The sequence below is a fragment of the Lygodium microphyllum genome, chromosome 21, assembly GCF_053477565.2.
Source record: "Lygodium microphyllum isolate KBCC chromosome 21, Lygodium_microphyllum_v1.1.10, whole genome shotgun sequence".
Taxonomy (NCBI): domain Eukaryota; kingdom Viridiplantae; phylum Streptophyta; class Polypodiopsida; order Schizaeales; family Lygodiaceae; genus Lygodium; species Lygodium microphyllum.
Window position 1 is genome coordinate 92930635 of NC_141155.1, and position 19630 is coordinate 92950264.

The 19630-nt window shown below is 42.4% G+C and overlaps 1 long non-coding RNA gene across 1 annotated transcript; it reads left to right on the forward strand.

The window, feature by feature from the left end:
* Positions 1-4245: 4245 nt before the first annotated feature.
* LOC148018285 (uncharacterized) lies at positions 4246-18787 on the forward strand. Its single transcript, XR_015687709.1, has 3 exons — positions 4246-4460; positions 18131-18307; positions 18397-18787. It is a non-coding gene; the product is annotated as an uncharacterized LOC148018285 (long non-coding RNA).
* Positions 18788-19630: the final 843 nt, after the last annotated feature.

The following is a 19630-nucleotide window of genomic DNA, read 5'->3' on the forward strand; positions in this document are numbered from 1 at the left end:
TCGATATGCAGAGAGACACGGTCTTACTGCATTGATCGATAGATTGTATGCATGCGGCGGCCCAATAAGTCACTCATCTTTCTTGTCCGTAGTTACTAATTTTAATTAAAATGCATTATTGTATGATGGATTGATATGTAGTTATTTCCTTTTTTGCAGAGTCCGTTCGATGCTCCTTTGCAGTGGAACGAGCTTTCGGATGGCGAGGATCTATAGCTCGCGCTTGGATCCGTGGAGCGCACATCCTCTTCTTTTTTGGTCTTGTGATTTATGTAGGCATTTTCTATGCATTATGTTATTATCATCCTTTGTATCTTGCCATGATTCATGAGCGCTTTCATTAAGCGATCTTGTAATTATTTTATGTATTAATCTTATTATGGATTCAAGTACACTTTGCCTTCATTTTGACGACCATTGTACACCTTACTATAACCCTTTTGTATAGCCCAAATACAACATAAAAATTTTTCCCTCTGTAACCGTCGCTATTAGCGTCGTAAATTTACTGCATGCGTCATTATTAGCATCGTAGTTTGCATTGCAAAATGCCGCGATGCTATTTGCAATGCGGATAGCAATGATTCTATGGTGTTGCTAATACTGACATATTTAGCAATCATGGGGGCAATTTTTTTTGTGAACATTTTTGTTGCTTTGAACATCGGTATGAGGCTTGTATCTTATAGTGGTCTACAAGCACTCATCTCACACTATATGTTGGCTTTTTTTATGAACTTAATAAAACCCACCAAGTGCGTCCAATCCTAAGATGGATCTCCTAGATTTGTAATGAGCTCTTCAGAAGGTTAATCAATTATTAAAATTATTGTTAGAGTTGAAATAATGATTGGATTTAAGAAAACCCTAAAGCTTGCAATGAAGCTTTCATGGCTACCAAGACCTATAGTTAGGGTTTGGCTCAATGTGAGCAGCACAAATAGAATTTCTAGAAACCCTCTGAGATAGAGATAGCCTACTTGGGGAGCTACAAAGTCCTTATGAAAGCTATATTAATTGTGTCTTCAATAGGTCGCGCCATCAAGCGAAACTGATTACTACAAAATCTATGCTAGATTTACGAATTAATTATGCAATGCCAGCCTCCTAACTGCCTAATTTTGAACTTTGAAGCTCCATGATGTTGTGTGTTGAGCTGGAAAATAGACTTTTAAAAGAGGTCCTGAGCTAAAATGTTTTTTAAAAAACCCTCCCTCGGTCCTCCAATAGAGGTGGCTATATGCAAGGTAGCTATGGAGATGAAGAGGTATGATGAGAAAATGACATACTCATGTGCACTTAGTGTGAAATGGAGTTGAAGGAAGCTTGTTGGATCAGAGATGGCTCTAATACCATGTTGAAATATCAGAATAAAAGCATGAGAAGGTGCACACAGGAGGGAGAGAGAGCTCAAGTATAAGAACTTGCTTAGTAAGTTGCTGACAAGTACAATTGGTACACTGTCTCTAATTTTGAGTGTGTCCTCTAAGTCATTTAAGTAGCCTCATTGTGGGCTAGGATTAGGGTTTCCCCTACCCTTTAGCTCATTCACACCTCACCTTCCCTCATGTACCCTTGCTTACTCAGGGTTCCTATGCTATACTTCTAAGACAAATCCTCCTCTGAAATATTTCTAGTTAGCCATGAAACCTTCTTCCTCTATGAAATCACTAATTTAAAACAAGCTACAAAGACATGCAAGGGTATAAATCATGATAAGTGTATCCTTCTATATATCCTTCTAGGATTCATGGCCTTTTGAATGTCTTCAACTATTATGAGTTTGAAGCTCATTACTTTATCAAAGGAATCTCCCAATTTAAGGATGTAAGGCTTGGCAATGGTAAATCATCAATGTGTCCATATACACCTTCTCGTAGTGGAACCACATGTTTTCTTCACCTTGTGAGAGTCCCTGCAAGATGGCAATATGGTAACCCAATCATTTATACTAAATATTTTGGGCCACCATTTTCCATTTGCACTTTTGTTAAAGATGGTACAAGAGTTTTTAGAATGAGAAGGACATCTTTTGGAAGCCATGAAAAAAAGGGTGCACAACCAATGTGCAAAGAAGGAAACTTGAGAGAAAAGATTGATGAACCCAAAAAGAATGTCAACAAGGCTAATGACAATACATTTCATGCAAAGAAGAATATTCAAATGTGCCTTGTGGAAGCCATGAAAAAAAGGGTGCATACCCAATGTGCAAAGAAGGAAACTTGAGAGAAAAGGTTGATGAACCCAAAACAAATGTCAACAAGGCTAATGAAAATACATTCTGCGCCAAGAAGAATATTCAAATGTTTCTTGAAAGTTACAAAATTGATCATATTGATTGTATCTCTTTTTTATCTCATCTTTTGTCAACTTTTATTGGCTTTATGAGCTTTGAAACTACCAAAATATGTCAAACCTTGTAGATTTTGGCCAAAAAAGAGGAGAAATCCACGAAATAGTCTCTACGATCTCCAAAATAGAGGAGATAAGAAAACCATATTTTTGCACATGTGGGCAATTTGTTGACTCTTTCCTTAATCCAGTGATTAACAAAAGTACTGCTTTTGATGCATTTTGGCCCTAATGCTAGCCCTTTCTAATCCCACACTTCTCCTTGTCATTTGTGAATATGCTATAGTGTCACATTCTTTCTCCTCCGCTCTCCTCATGCCCTTGCTATTGCCATTAAGAAGCTCAACCTTTCTTCAAGGTTGCCATCTATAGCCCTTGCTATAGTGTCACATTCTTTCTCCTCTACTCTCCTCATGCCCTTGCTATTGCCATTAAGAAGCTCACCCTTTCTTCAAGGTTGCCATCTATTGCCCTTTGTAAAAGACTTTTCCCCAACAAACTCTATTGTCCACACTAGTAGCCTTGATCTTATGCTTCTCATCCTCACCCATCCTCATTACCCCCTTGACATCCCCTCATCTTTCGTCGACTCTAGCTCTACTTCAATATTGCAACACTACTTTTCTAGCCCTCATCTTGTAAAGACTTTTTCTCAACAATCATTATCCCCTTCTTCCACATGTAGCAACATCCTACCAGTTCTCCCACCTCCTTCATCTCCATCCCCATGCTTCTCGTGTACCCCTTCTCATCATCCGTGCGTCAACGGTCAAAATAAGAGATAAGGTCTAAAATAATCATTTAGAAAAACCTATGCTCGAGGAAAAATCACTTTCACACACGAATGTGACCACTTAACAAGAGCTTCATGATATCTTCTCATTAACATGTTGGGGGTCACCTTTACGCCATTAAACAAATTTGCACGTTTCTTTTATTTGACAATGGTTGCCTTTACTTCATTTATAAATTCACATGTTTCGTTTATTTGACGATTGTCCTTCTTTGACATGATTCACAAGGGTACTTCACCATCTCAATTGTGGGAGACATGATAATGCACAAGGATGCACGAAAATAAGGCATGAATATGATATGCATCTATCACATGTACATATGTTCCAAAGAAAAACGATCATTTATGTATCAAATCACTAAAAAAAAGTGCCATAAGAGGATGCCAATCCTACCAATAGCCATGTAGTAAATGATTCTAGCATATAGTTTTGGAAAAGAGGTGGTCAAATGTTCTAATCTTATAACATAAAATATGATGTATTGAAGACATTGTAATAAATGGAAATATAAAGGGGCTTTTTTTTTTTGGAAAGAATGGAGGAGGGCATAGCTCACTTTTAGGGTCATGTCATGCCTAGTGCAAACTAGATTTTGTAAGTGAATATTGTATGACATGTTCTTTTGCCTTTCTATTGAAAATAATGTGTAATGGAGACTTTGAGTGTTTCTCTCTCTCATTGTCTAATGGAGACTTTGAGTGTGGCACTATCTTTATTAGTGTTTCTCTCTCTCATTGTCTAATTTCTTGTGTTTTGCAATTTGTTTTCCTTGTTTTTTGAGAGAGAGAGAGAGAGGAATAAATAGAATGAAATTTTTTAATAAAATTTAAAAAAAAAAGGCTGTGGAGGGGGTGGCGGAGGGATGGAATTGCGTTTTCGATGAAGCATGCCGGCCGACGGGGGGTCGAAAGCAAAGCATAAAATCGTAATAAGAATTCGTAAAGGACGAGTAGATCTCATATACTCCATGCCATCTGCAAGCAGCCGCATCAATTTCTTATGATCGCCATTATCAGCAATCAATCAATCAAATATCGATATATATATCAATCAATCGTCATCGTTATCGTCAACAATCAACCAATCGATATATCAATCAGTCCATATTCTTCCATCCAACAAACTATGAAGCGCTTTGTATGGTGCTTGGTATGCACGTTCACGGCGTGTTTCATGTGCTGTTGCGGCTTCCCTTCAATCTGGCGCAGGAAGCCCGATCCATGGCGGCGCCACGGCGGCCTTTACTGACATGATTGTCATCATTCTCGCTCTGATCTCCCTACCGGCAGTTTGGGTCCTTCCATGAAGCTGGTGAGCAGTCTTATATAACCGCACCCACTTCAATTGCGCTTAGCCGTGCTGATTAAAGGCTGTGTTGTGATTCTCTGCTCACAAGTTTCCTATTGCTTTAGTGTATGTTCGATCTCTTTTAATTATGCCTTCTTAGAACAATTTTAGACATTTTCCCATGTCACTAGGAAAAAAGGGCTCCTTTCCCTTGTTTTCCCCTATAGCCTTCAACATCCTGACTTATGAGCTTCTAGGAGGGTAGGTGTGGTCAGGGGCAAGAGGTTCTTGGCCTCACCTGGTGGCTAGGCCCTGTCATAATTCACACAATGTGGTAACTTGGCAGGAATTTGTTGAAAACTTCTTGTGATCTCATGGGGCACATGTTGAACTCATTATTTGGGCATGAAAGAGATTATATGAGTAATATGTAAACTTTGTTCTACTTGAAGTTGTAATTTCACTAACAAGATGCAATCGCCGCCATCCACATGCTTTGGCCACAAGCATCTAATTATTTTTTTGACCACCACAGGTGCGATTGACTCGAGATGAGGTAGCGACTTGGATATGAGTAAGCTAGTAAATTGCTTGGTGACTCCCAATGTGAAGTTCACATGGGGCCTACATGTTGGCAAGAAGGCCTATTTTGCACTTCTATCTACTTTATAGGGCTTGCATGTGGATAAGAAGGCCTATTATACACCTACTTGTGAAGTTGTGGATAATGCTTGCATCTTGGGAAGAAGGTCTATTTTACACCTATATCTAGAGTTGTGACTAGTGCTTTTCGCATAGGGATTGAGTGGAGCCTCAGCTTAGTGTGTGCTATTCAAATGAAGCCTCCATGAGGATCTCATGTACATATCATCTCTTTCTAATACAAGAATGATTAGGGGCAGAAGTGAAAAATGTTTCTTTTACTTTTGGGAAGAAGTGGCAAGACTTTGCCTTAAGACATATTTGGACAAAACAAAAGAGAATATTACTTCTATTTGTGGAAAGAAGTGGCAAGCTACCTTAAGGCATATGTGAACCTCAGTTAACTCAATAGTAACCATTCTACTATCTTTTTGGAAATAAAAGATTAGTTCAAAGTAACCTTCTATACACTCCTATCTCGATCGGCCTCTATATGTGTGCATGTGCACAATTGTGTATGTGATATCCTTGTTTGATCCTATGTTGCTCATCTGATACAATAAAAATAATCTTCATATACACTAAGAGTGAGAGAGAGTGTCTATGTCTTTTCTTTTTAATTTTATGGGAACCATGGGATATAATGTGCATTCTCCTATCATAAAGCATAATTAGTGAATCAAATAGTTAGTGATCTTAAGGTTATCATGTTGTGAGAAAAGTCTATGTCAATCTATGTGCAATGCAAAAAAGACAAGGCCTTGAGAAAGTACTTTGAGGAATGTTTTCCCAATACAAATAATAATAAGGAAATAGGAAGAGGCATAAGGAAGTTGATTGCGTGAAATCCTAACACCTAAAATTTTGCAACATTGATGAGTAAAGGCTAGAGGAATAATAAGAAGGCAAAAGGACATAATAATAGGAGAGGAGGAGTGTACAAAAGAGAGCTTTGGGAATGTTGATTGTAGTAGATGGCCTATTTCATTCTTCCAATACCATGAGTTCCTTTTTTTGTCAAGCCTTGGTAGAAATAATTTACCCATTGAAATTAACATTGGATGGTACTCTATGCTCAATGTTGTTTCTAGCAATCTATACTCTAGTAGCAAAGACCTATTTGTAATGTAATTTGCCTAATGGAATCCTCAATTACTTCATAATTTTACATGTCACTTTTTACAAATGGATATCCATATATATTTAGAATTACCCTTCTTTATGTCCTCCTTGGATCAACTAAAGAACTAAGGGAGTAGGCCAAAACCAATAATCACACATTGAGAATAAATTCCCAATATTCTATCAAAGTTCATAACTTGAATTGGATATCACTAAGCTTGCAAAGGACAAGAAGGTGATAAAAAATTCCCTTAGCAAAATTGCAAAACATCATTTTGTCAATTACCATTATAGACTTATTTGCTAGGCCTCTACTTCATGCTTGAGGATGATTAAGAAACAACTTTGAAATATGTAGAAAATAGGATGATTTTCAAATGAATATGGAAGATTTTACATCACTAATTAGATGAGAAGATGCTGATGAGAGTAATCAACATTAAGGAGAATAGTGATGTATATTAGGGGAAATTTTGACTCCCTTAAGGTTCCCTTTTCTCTACCATAAATTTTAGGATTTGACGAAAAAATTCTGAAAAGAATTAAGACATTAAACACTCACACTATATTTATAATGCTTACGTTAACTTACAAATAGATTTTTTTTTTAATATTCAAGATTATGAAGCATTTCATTAGTAAAACTAAACCTTGTCGATTATAAATTGAAGCTACAAATATCTGATCATTCACAACACATACTTCACACTCTCCCATTGCATTTTTTGCAACAAACTAAACCATCATTTCATCAGTTTTGCATACCAAGAGAATGTTTCTTTCATGTTACTTGTGGTTACCAATACTTTTTTCTCATCTTGCTCATTCTAGTCATTTACATAGAGTGTCATTGATTTTAGAAGCAAACGAACACTTTTTCATGGGATTTTTAACATAGAGTGTGAAAGTGGGACATGCTCTGTCTTGTGAAAGAGTTCGTGTTTTGTCTATAGAATGGTAAGTGATAGACTTCTTGGTGAGTGGACTTCTCTACCTTGCTCATTGTCATGATAATAGGATTAGTCAAGTGGAGTCTTTGGAGTTAATGACCATGTGGCTTTGAGTAGTGATTAGTAGTCACTGAAGTGACTTGTTTTGTGGGCTATTGGTGGAGAGTAAAGTGTTATATTAAGAAGACCATTCAGTAGAGATTTAGGAATGCCAACCATTAGGGGAGTTTTGAGGTCTCGAAAATGCCTTTTAGGATGTGGAGAGAGAGTGCTCTAGACCAATAGGAGCAAAGCCTCCGTAACGGAACTTCTATTTTTAAAAAATAAAAAATCATTTTAAAAATATATATAAATATAATAATATTATGAATTTGTATTTTTATTATCTATTTTTAGTCTCTTATATTCGTGATTATGACATCTTTTGCATTAATGGCATAGAGTCTGGGTTACTTTTATTTAATGATATATCTAGATTAATGATAATGACTGATGTAATCTAAATTCAAATTAGTGAAAAGCATGGCACTCAGTTTTTTCCCTCCTTTCTTTTATTCCTCTATTGTTTTTCCCTCCGTTGTGGTAGCCTAGTCCTCTCTCTCTCTCTCTCTCTCTCTCTCTCTCTCTCTCTCTCTCTCTCTCTCTCTCTCTCTCTCTCTCTCTCTCTCTCTCTCTCCCCCCTACCATGGATACAGAAATTTGACCTTCAACAAGGCATCCAAGCTCCCAAATCACATCCATATCAATGTTTAACTCATTCCAAACCAATAGAAGATGGATTCCTACTATCATTAGCAAAGATAGTTGGATCACCATGCAACAAGCAAAACGTGGAAAAAGGAAAAGGCATGAGAGCTCGTTTATCTCTGCTTGGAAGGCCAGAATCCGAGATTTTTTGCTTGGAGCAAATAAGAATAGCATCAAAGAGGTACTAGTGCAACATGCGTTCATGCATAGAGAGCTATGTTTGGAACCTGGATCTTCAAAGCTTCCAATGCATAGACCAAATTGTAAGAATTTGATTCTTAAAGTTTTTCCTTTCTTAAACATGGTTTAGGTTTTTCCATTATAATATTTGTTTGTCTTGTAGATGTCTATCCCTCTAATCTTGAGGAATGGCAACCAGTGGAGTCTATTGTTGATGTTATTGATGTTATAAATGGTTCAATTGGAGAAGAAATGTATAGAGGTAGAAAGAAGACAGAGCTTGCAGAGAATGGAATATTCTTTTATGACCATTCTTATGTTATTCCTATGCGGTGTTGCCAATGGGGATCAATAAACCTCCTTCCTTTGCCAGCTTTTTCAAGCTTTGAGTGGCCTTTGCCAAGTCCAGCTACTAGTGAGGGCTATAGATGTAATATATTTTCTGAGATCCAGAAAGCATTAAAATATAATATCTCAAGTACACTAAGCAAAGTTATTTTGTTTGTGCCTATTAATATATTTATTGATTTCTTCTCTAATATGGAGATAAGAAGAACAAAAACCATGCTTTCGGTGAAGAGACTAACATATGATCATGTCATACAATTTGTTGATGAAGGATGGGATACAAGGACAAAAGGAAAAATTATATGTAAGATAGATCAAGACTCTATAGCTTGTAAATATATGATTGCTGTGGGAGCTTTTGCTCTACCGCCAAGACCCCCAGACCGCTTATTGTTTCAAGTGTTCCAAGCCGAGCACTAATGGCTACCTCTCACATAGCCGACGCGCCTTCCACATCTATTGGTGTAGTGAGCTTACCTCCATGCCGTTCGAGTTACCTCCTCTCCCGCACACTTCGGTAGCTCCACGATCCAAGTGCAAGCTTCAAGCAAACTCCATCCTCAAGCTCCACGCTCCAAGCTCCATCACCGCAAGCAAGAGAATAGAAAAGAAAAGAAGAGAAGAAGATAAGAAGAGAGGAGAAGATGGAAAGCTTCTCCATCCCACGGTCCCTCACCCTCACACACTCACTCCCTCACACTCTCACACTCCCTCTCTCAAGCACAAGCTCAAGCAAGCAAGAACAAGAAGGAGAAGAAGAAGAGGAGAGCCACTTTTTGCCACACACAAGAATGAGCTTCTTATTCACTTTTCAACTTTATATACAAAACCTTAAATCCCTTTTGGGCGATCATCCCCTTTTCCCCTTTTTTACATGGCCGGCCGTAGCCTAGGCCCTTTTTCTCATGGTCCTCCTATCTTCCTAGCTTCCTTCCCACTGCTTGTCTATGTTTACAAATTGCACGGGTGAGAGCCCGGCGCTCCTTGAATTAAACCATGATGCGCTTGCGCTCTTTTACAAGGGTTTTGACTTGTGCTTTTCCTTGTGCGCCTTTGTCTTCCGTTTCTCTTGCTTTGGCCTTTGTCTTTGTCTTCGGTTTTAGCTTTCTGGATTTTCCACCGCCTGGCACTTTTTTACAAGATTTTAGGGTGCGCCTTTGTATTTTAAAATGCACTTTTCCCTTTTTTGCAGCTGCCTTGGACTTTTAAGGTTTCCCTTGTGCTTTTAGTATTTTCTCCTCTTCTTTCTTCAATCGAGCTACCTTTTTTCCACCTTTGCCCTGCATCTTTTTTATTTCCTTTTGCTTTCTCCGTGTTGGGGTTAACATTACCCCCTCCTAGACGAGTGCTAGTCCCATGGCACTCACCGTCGTAGGTAGCATGCAATAGCATGCACCAAAGACGTGGATGGCAAGGACGGCTGGGAGGTGGTGGTAGGGCTGTAATTTTGGGGTGGTTGTCCGAATGGAGTACAAGTGGTGGTTTGTTGGGGATTCAGTGTATGATGATTCTTGGTAGGCCTACAGGGTGATAAGGATAGGAATTCAGAGTTGAATGTTGATGAAGAGCGAACGGCACCTTCGTTGGAGTCGTCAATACCTGCAATTGAAAAACCTCCCATGTGGTCTCTCCCTAAGGGTAGTGCTAGTCTTCTTATGGTGCGCAAGACATATATTGATTAGTTTGGGAGACATGTCGAACTCTAAGCAAGCTTGGAGTATTGTCCTGCACTTGAGGACCCAAACCCTATATAGAATTTAGTGCAAATATTATGTGAGTGTCTGTGCGTACTTAGATATTATGTAGGTAGAAGACTGCAGCCTGGTGGCTCATAACGTCGTGTGGATGAAGCAAAGTGGTCCATGGTGGAAAGAAGTACATGTGAAGGTGGGTGTGCCATTGTGTGCGTTGTGATTGTAGATGTAGCAGGATAGGGCATAAAAATAGTGTACGAGTCGGAGGTGGGCGACATTGGCCTGTGGATGAGAACGGTGTACTGTTCATGGCCCTTCGTGCAGTGCGTGCCCTAATTGATTGCCATGGTTTCAAGGCAGAGAGTGAGAGGGAATTGTGGGAATGGTGCAAGGTGACAAGTTTAACCACAGGCAAGACAAGCTTCCTAGGGCTGTCCTGCTCTTGATGTGCCTTGCAGTATTGTGGGGGATGTTAGGGGCTAGGGGACTAGAGACGGAGCCAGCCGACCAAGGTCACTGGACGCACCTAATTTGAGGACCCCTAGGTGCGGTGATGTGCTTTTTTTTTTCTGCCATAGTACAACCAATGCAATATGCGGGGGCTGTGAGCCTTTCAACGGGTCGGGACATGTCAAGCCTCAGAGGCGCGGGAAATGGATGTGACCGTGATGAATTTGCCCTAGCCTCGTTGTTAGGGGAGCCATTTTGCGATATCGGTACGATTGCAGCACCCCCCGTCGTGAGTGTAGAGCGTGACCCAAGAAAGCCCGTGACTACGCATGGGTTCGTGCGATGTGTGCACTTGCGAGGGTAATGGTTTGCGTTCAGCAGCGTGACTTTGTTGCGGTTAGTACACGGTCGTGGTTTTGTAGTGACCCAGGTGTTGAACATGTTTGCACGAGGACCTGTGTTATCCTGCATCCACTTGTCACATCGTGAGAGCACATGCTTGATTTTGTTAAGTAATTCAACAGATGTAGTTATGTTAAAACATGACTTTCCGGAATACTATGATGTTAATCGCACTGCATAGGCGATTGCTTGTCAAAGATGCGGCATACATTAGCTATAGGCAGTAGAAGTTGCACGAGTGGGGAGTTTCCCTTTCACCCATCAAAAATACAAAAAATTAGGTCCTGATAACTTGTCAAGCTGCTCGTACATCACAAGGCTTAGTCGATTTCTACTAGGCAGGGCGAGTCCGATTGGTTGGGCGACTGGGCTGGTGCTGGTGGGGGATTGTCATGAGGTCGAGTAGGGCACATGTCGACTGGGACATGGATGGTATAGTCCCGGGCCGCCGCTAGTTCCAGAATACTTTTAACTAATTCGTTGAACTCTTCCCTGTCCCTGGCCGCCTTTTCTGCTCTTGGGCATTTGGTGCTTGAGCGCTCATGGGGGATTTGTGCAACTGGTGTTGCCACGGCTTGCATGCTTAGCTGAGCTTTGACTTTCCTGGTCCGAGGATTTTTAGGCCTTCGTCCGGGATGGTGCCGTTAAGGTCCGTGCTTCTTTGCATATTTCTTGAGTGTGGATACATAGCGTACCAGTGGAGGGGCGCGTGCCGCGTGCTCCCGCCGTCTGCAAAGAGCGTCTCCGCATGCCAGATGTCCGTGGTTCTCCATGTTTTCCTTCCGGAAGCCTACAAGATGCAATCCAAGGGTTAGGCCTTGATATGGAATAAGATTGTTCGCATAGGAGGGATTTCAGTGTGGGTTGTCAAACGCATATGACTAGAAGAGAAGGCGCGGAACATGTTGTACTCATTGTAATGGTGTCTCTCTAGCCTCTAACTACAAGGAGATCTTGACTCACGCCGAGTTACATCGGTTGGTGGTCCTACATTTGGAGGGCTCATCCTCGAAAGGATAGGCTGGGAAGGGAAAAGTGTGTAGAGAGGGACTGCGCCCTACTTACATCATGAGGGATGTTGGTCAAGGTTTTCCATGGTGGCAATGCGGGGTGCATGCCATTTGCCCGGAGGCGGGGACATGATCTGGTGGAAGGGGGATCGGCCTAGCTTAGCCTATTGGCCCTGATTCTTCTGTTTGCGCTTGGGTTTTTATTGCTTGTGTATGTTGATAATATCTATACAGGGTGACACAAAAAATCATTGTTTATATATATACATTTTTCTCGAATCCTTGTCACTTCACTAGGATAGAAACCAATTGTAGAACTCGGGATTATACTGAAGCGTGGCACACGCATCTAGTACACATGGCAGCTTACTCAATACTGATAGATATTTCACCACATCAAGTAGCATGGAACCTTGTCCGAGTCTACTGGCAACATGTAACTCCTCCTTAGTGAGAACCTTATCAAGCAGAGGGTTTTCTTGGCTTGGTTCAGCCAAGTCCTTGACCCGAATGGCAGTCAGCACACTCGAAGGGAAGTTGATACCACATAGGTAGGGTCTCTTTGGGATCGCCATTTGGCCAATCGCTCCTCAAAGACTGTCATGATCTGAGCCCCTAGTTCGGCCATTGCAACGCGGCTTTCACACCAATGCTGCTCAAATCGACTTCGGCCTGTTGACAGTCGCTTTAGTTGCTCTATATCTAAGAGGTTCGATTGTTGGTAGAGCGCCTCATTGAATGTGACAGTTAAGCACAGTTCGTCGGCTTCCTCGCCCGAGATGAGTGGCAAACGTTCATGCAGGAGCCTGCTATAATGCTCATCAAGGTGTTCCTGCTCTTCCCAAGATAAAGGGAAGGGCAAGTAGTCTCCAAGCTACTCTTTAGGGAATGCGCACATGTCTGCCAGGACATAGACATGTGCGAACACCTTGAGCTTGGCATCCAACTCAGCTAGGCATTCTGAGACACCTCTATGTTCGACGAGGGCTTGCTCGGTTGCCATTTCACTCAATGCTCTAAGAGTTTGCCTAGGCTTTAGCGTAGGTGGGGGCTCATGCCTAGAAGAGCAAGATCGATCAATGCTAGGAGTGCTCATGCGTTTGGGATTTCCATGGTTCTCTTGAGGCTTCGTCATTGCGTCATGGTTCTCTTTGGACGTGACTGATATGAATTTGTCGTCCTGTTGTGGCAGCGTTATCTCCACTCTTGATTGGTCGATGAGAGTTCTATTGTCGGTGGATTGAGCATTGGAAGCAACTGTTGATGGCAACGGCTCCTTCAACTTTTCAGAGCACACGGATGTGCCTGAGGTTTCATCACTATTAGGAGAGACATCAATGGGTTCAGTGGTGGATGGACATGATGCTTTATTCCCCAGCGCTCCCGCACTCTTGGGGTCCACGACCACCTATGGCTGCTATTGTTTGCACTGTTTTCTCCTCTTTCTCTTGGTCAGTGAAGGCATATCTCTCAATGATTCAGGACCTTGGACTAGGTCCACCGTTGTCATGCCTGGTTGGGCCTTAGCATCTCCTTTCCCTAGTGTGTCCTCATGGAACATAGCCGCGGCCTGCTGAATAGCCTTGCTAGGTTGAGTGGGTTGGTGCGTCATTTCCTTGGCCACACCTTTGAGGGGTTTCTCCTCGAGCCTAGGCTTTGGGTGCTTGGGACGGATGGGATTTTTCAAGGCTACTGGTTGCGGCACCTCCTCCTCAGATGAAGCATTAGGGACACGTTCCCCAAGGGGTGTGGTCATAGCCGAGGGCTGCGAGACTGTTGCGATCCCTGGTCGGGAGCAGTGGCGTTTAGTCCAATGGGTTGGTCACTCTTGGTGGATCGCAGTGTGGAGTCCTTGGGGCAATCAGGCGTGGTCATGTCTTTTGTTGTCCTCTGAACACCCACCTGTGTGGATCGATCCTGAGTCGATCCAGTCACATTGGGTCGCACGGGAGTATCCTTGGGCCGAGAGCTACGGCCAATGTCATGTTTCCCCTCTTGGGTATTTGGAAACTTTAATGGAGACAGAGGTTGGGAGTAAGCCCCTACCATTGACAGCTATCGTTGTGCCTCCGTGGTTCGTTTGAGTAGAGAGGACGTAGGGGACCTAGGACTCTTAGGCAGCCCTAGCACCGGCTGAATGATTTGCTTGTGATTGTTGGAGGATTTCGTCATTAGCTTTGCTGAGCAATCAGCTCCATCATGAGTAACGTTGTGCCTGTGGTGCTCCTATCCCCTTGGGAAGTCAAAGGCTCCTTGGCCACTAGTGGACCGCATGCACATTCGACGGATCCCTCTGATATCTGCTTTCTAGGCACACTAGGCTGAGGATCTAGTATTTGATGGGTCCTGTTCGATTTCCTGATTTCAATCGTGAGGGGCGCAATCACTCCAACATTTTTGGCCCCAGACTCGAATTCTCGTTTAGGGATCCTCCCATGTCTCGTTCTTTTTTACCTAATTTGGGCTCTTGACCAAGGTGGTTTAGCAGGAGGTTTCGGTACCCAAATCCATCAGGCGCCTGCATAATACCCTTGAGCATGAAGCAGTGCCTTGGATATCCATCGTGGTGTCGTATGTGCTCTCCATGGATGCCTTCGTCTGTAACGCTTGGGCTTCTTTTGTGATCTTCTACGATATTTGTAAGTCCAAGCCCTATCCTTGAGCTTATCTCCTACCCTCTTTGTTTCAGGTATGGCCTCACTTACTGGTTCTCTCCGTTCAACCTACGATTGTATCAACTCTTTCAACAGCTCCCTGCTCTCATTACTAGGCTTGCTTGGTATGTCAGAATGCTTTTTGCCCTTCTCTGGAGGTTTGGTGAGGTCGCCCTTGCTAAAGGTCGCGATTATCCTCACACCTGGTAGTGCTAGGTGTATCCTCTGTGCTATATAGTCGGCTTCACACTTCGTTGCCTTTTTGAAGGGCCTTCCTAGGAGGATTTCCTTTTCATAATCCTCGCTATTTGGAGGAACATGGAACAAGACTGGCAAGCTTTCTGTTTCAATAGTTACAAGGACTTTGCACTTCCCTAGAAGTGCTTGTGGGTGTTCCCCGTAAGGATTAAGAGTTGCATCAGTCGGTTTGAGCTCTGGTTGACCTAGCAGTGTCCATGCTTCGTAAGTCAAGATATTGAAATATGCTCCTTCATCAATGAGAGCATCAACACTATGCTCTCTTTTTGCGGTGAGTTTGACCCTAAGATAAGCAAGTGGTACTACGTCTTCATCGTTCGGGTCCTGGTTAACAGCGACAAGCCCTCTAATACGTGCCCTTGAGTCCTTAGTTGCACAGTCAGACGTGGATTCTCCAAGGAGATCTTGGGTTGTCTGTGTAGCGCTGCTCAGGGTACATCTATCGCCGAGACTGTCATGCCTAGTCATCTTTGCATTGGTAGCTTGATGATGTTACATTTTACTTTGACCAGACGTAGATTGAACACAATGTACATGTGTCCTTGTAGTGTGGCCTTTTTGCCCTTGATGGCTAGATTGGCCCGTTAAGGTTCTAGGGTCTCTGTTTGCCTCTATTCAGGTGCAGGCTTCCGATTGCTCCTTTCCAAGTGAGCATCCATGCTCGCGTAGGGCCATTACTGTCCGAGGGTCTAAGTTGGAGGGCCTGTTACAGCGCGTGTTCTCTCTCCAACCTACTTGGGGCAGATACGGAGGGGGCAAGCCCCCTTTGCGGGGGTCCGAGAGGCGGTCCCCTCCCTGACCCACAGGGTCGTTATGGCAAGCACCATGCACAGCTTGGAGGATTGTTCCGCCAAATCTTCAACCACTAGCTCGGAGTTTCGGCCCAGTGGTGGATCTACGATGCACCTTTCGCTCTATGTAGCTTGTGGGGTCAGGTTCGGGGTTCAAAGCTCTTTTTCTAATTCGTTGCCTCGTTCGTTTTTGGGTCTAATCAGGCTTTTCCACTCGGCGGTTTACGTCTAAGTCCCTAGTCTCACAACTACCTACCACTAGCTACTAAGTAGCTGCGCCCTACGATTTTGCCTAATCCGTGTGTCAGAATCAAGTTCTGAGTGTCCTAAGGGCTTCTAACAGTTCGCGCTACTGAGTGTTGGCTGGGTCAAGTAAAGTTTTTTGAAAATTTGGTCAAACTGTATACTCGGCCCAACTGGTCAGAGTTGCAGGGTCCGAGTGCCCGATTCGGCACGTCGGAGGGCCGAGTGGTAAGGGTCATGTGTGACTGTCCGAATGAAAAATTCGGCCGGTCCGAACTCGGGTGTCCAAGGGCCAAGTAGGCCAAGGCTAGGTCAAGTGGCCGAGTGGGCCGAGACTAGGTCAGGTGACTGAGTTGGCCGAGGCTAGGTCAGGTGGCCGAGTGCTCGATTCGGACGGCCCGAGTGTGGGGGCATCCGAGTGGTAGTGGTCGAGTGGGTCAAGTTGAGCGGCCCGAGGGCCGAGTCTGGGCCTCGGACCAGAGTCCTTGTGACTCGGACGTGCCGGGCGCGAAGCGTCTTTTCGCCGACTCTCATGAAATTCGTCGTGCCGGGCGTTGGAGGCCTTCCCCCTTGTCGAGCAGCTCCAGATTGGTCCTACTACTGTAGGGGAAGGTGTAGAATTACCTGGGCTAGCCAAAGATCTCTCTGATGCCAAGATTGAAGCGGGTTCCCTCACCAAGCTTTCCTCTTCTCTCCTTCTCTCCTGAAACCTTGCAATGCACAATGTGGCCTTTCTTGCCACTTTTGGCCCTTATACCCCTTTTCGGGTATGGTATTGGCACCCCCAATAACTCACTTGCCGACCTTAGGCATCACAAGCGAGTTTTTTACCACTTTTTTACGATTCTTGCCCTGTTTTTGCCCTGTTTTGCAATAGTAACCCTAATGCTTATTTTCTTTGTTTTTCTTTGTTTTCTCCTACTCTAATGCATCCAAATCACAAAATAAATACCTACACTACTCCATCTCACAACATAAATCTCAAAAAGCAAAAAACCTACTTCCTAAGGAGATTGAATACCATCTTCAACCCCCTCACTTCCTACCTATCTCAAGCACCGGTTCGGGAAAAACCCTTATTTTGATTCTCGATTCGAAGCGCGCAAGCGCTCAAGGCTTAAATCTGTTGGTCCCGGCAATGGAACCAAAATGTGGGAGCTTTCACTCTACCGCCAAGACCCCCGGACCACTTATTGTTTCAAGCGTTCCAAGCCGAGCACTAATGGCTACCTCTCACATAGCCGACGCGCCTTCCACATCTACGGGTGTAGTGAGCTTACCTCCATGCCGTTCAAGTTACCTCCTCTCCCGCACACTCCGGTAGCTCCACGATCCAAGTGCAAGCTTCAAGCAAGCTCCATCCTCAAGCTCCACGCTCCAAGCTCCATCACCGCGAGCAAGAGAAGAGAAGAGAAAAGAAGATAAGAAGAGAGGAGAAGATGGAGAGCTTCTCCACTCTACGGTCCCTCACCCTCACACACTCACTCCCTCACACTCTCACACTCCCTCTCTCAAGCACAAGCTCAAGCAAGCAAGAACAAGAAGGAGAAGAAGAAGAGGAGAGCCACTTTTTACCACACACAAGAATGAGCTTCTCATTCACTTTTCAACTTTATATACAAAACCCTAAATCCCTTTTGGGCGGTCATCCCCTTTTCCCCTTTTTTACATGGCCGGCCGTAGCCTAGGCCCTTTTTCTCATGGTCCTCCTATCTTCCTAGCTTCCTTCCCACTGCTTGTCTATGTTTACAAATTGCATGGGTGAGAGCCCGGCGCTCCTTGAATTAAACCATGATGCGCTTGCGCTCTTTTACAAGGGTTTTGACTTGTGCTTTTCCTTATGTGCCTTTGTCTTCCGTTTCTCTTGCTTTGGCCTTTGTCTTTGTCTTCAATTTTAGCTTTTTGGATTTTCCACCACCTGGCACTTTTTTACAAGATTTCAAGGTGCACCTTTGTATTTTAAAATGCACTTTTCCCTTTTTTGCAGCTGCCTTGGTCTTTTAAGGTTGCCCTTGCGCTTTTGGTCTTTTCTCCTCTTCTTTCTTCAGTCGAGCTACCCTTTTTCCGCCTTTGCCCTGCATCTTTTTTATTTCCTTTTGCTTTCTCTGTGTTGGGGTTAACAATTGCTACTCAAAATTTTATCCGTAGCTTTTACTATAGTCGATGGCATTTTGTTGGTAGTAATCTAGTTGCTTTAGACCAGAATCTTGATGATTTCAGCAAAGATCCTACAGTGGATCTTGATATTTGGTTCAACGAGGATATTATTGCAATCTTAAATATCAGAAAATCATGTACGCTACATCAAGTGAGGATGGATTTACAAAATGAAGACATTGAACTACCATGCTCCTTTGTATTCCAACTTGACAAGAAACGAGTAAGTTTTCGCATCATATTATATCTACTTAGATGTATATCAAGATCTCACTTCCTAACTAACAAACATTTGTAATTTATTTTTTGCAGATATCGAAAAGGAGAGAAAAGAATATACACTGCAATGACATTTAAGAAAAGATATCTTTATTGTCAATATAAAATATATGTACAAATTTTGTAGCAGATGTCTATCTACCATCTCTATGAGATATACAAGGGCTAAAGGGAAAATTTCTATATATGAAGGCTTACAAGGCGATATGGCAAAGCTATTTCTTTTTTCGAGAACTATCCTTTCTAGGAGTCCTTTTGCCCTTCTTTGATGCCTTGGGTATAGAAGGTGTGGGTAAAGGTGTTGAAGCTGTGGCTTCACCTTCCACGGTTATAGGCACCGCATCTCCTTCATCGTGTAAATCCCCACCAATCTCTGTTGTTGGTTGTATACAATTGACCATTATATACTTCAAGAGCTTTGCTCTGACATACCAAACATGCTCAGATGTATAGCAATCCTTCAAAAACTGTCACACGTTTATAGGAAAAAGAGTTTTAGTTCATTATTGTTCTTACAATAGACTATATTTTTATCATCAATGGACTATTTGCAATGAATATCTATATTAAAGTTTAGCATCTTTCATATTACCTTTACATGTTTATCATCATTAAGATAAACAAAGTTAACCATTCTTCTAGCATTTGCAATCACCCTCCAGCCACAAGAATGGCTATCATCCTGATGAGGACACTACAACCACCAACACAAAGTAAAACTATGAAATTTACGGATGGCAGTTCATAGAATAAACTTATGTTTCAATTATTTTAATCAATAACTTACTGCAACTTGTCTATATTGCATTGTTGCAAGCAAATCAGACGGCACAGGGGGCCTTTTCTCTAGCTCTTCAATTAATCTTTTTGCACCTCTATATATAAAATATATTGAAATTTAGAGTACTTACAAAAAAAAGATTTGAAATATCAAGGAGCCCTTGGATAATATAACTTACAATTTAGCATTTCCATGGCTTCCTTTAATAAAGTTGATTAAAAAACATTGCTTATCCACACAGTCTATTGCAATCAAGCTCCAATGAGAACTGAAAGCAATCATCTCTCAACAAATTAGTAGGATAAAATCTCAAAAACTCTAATAGAATATTGGATCACTTACTTTTCATTATATGGAATTATAAGGAGCTCCAAAGTATCGAAGTCAATCAGATTGAACCACTGCTCAACAAAACTTGTATCAAGCTCGTTCCTCATAAAGTATGAGATAGATGGATCAAGAACCTCAATTTTTTGTTGCATATTC